The following is a 432-nucleotide window of genomic DNA, read 5'->3' as shown; positions in this document are numbered from 1 at the left end:
AATTTAATTACAATAAATATACTTGAAATAATATTTTGATTTCATTTCTTTTTGGTGGGATTATATTTTCGATTTTTTTAAATAAATTTTTTTGAAAATTCATGTATTCGTCGAAGATAATACAACTTGGATTTAGTTTGTTTCATTTGATACAATAGTTTTTTCGAGGTATATTATTTGCAATATCTAATACATATATATTCAATGTTTTTAAATATAGAGCAAATATAGAGGAAGAGCCTGAGGCAAATATAGAGGAAGAGTCTGAGGCAAATATAGAGGAAGAGGCAGAAAGAAATGATATTGACCCTTCGGTGTCAAGTACGTCAAGAAATTATTCTTTCCAACCGTTAGAAATTATAGACATCTCTGACTCGAATCTTGAAAGTAGCCAGCCGTCAAAAAAGCAAAGAGATTTGGACCCTTTGGGTT

This window comes from Wasmannia auropunctata, unplaced genomic scaffold (genome assembly GCF_000956235.1).
Source record: "Wasmannia auropunctata unplaced genomic scaffold, wasmannia.A_1.0 LD336078.1, whole genome shotgun sequence".
In the NCBI taxonomy this organism is placed as follows: domain Eukaryota; kingdom Metazoa; phylum Arthropoda; class Insecta; order Hymenoptera; family Formicidae; genus Wasmannia; species Wasmannia auropunctata.
The sequence above is the reverse complement of the archived record's forward strand: the minus strand, read 5'-3'. Positions refer to the sequence as shown.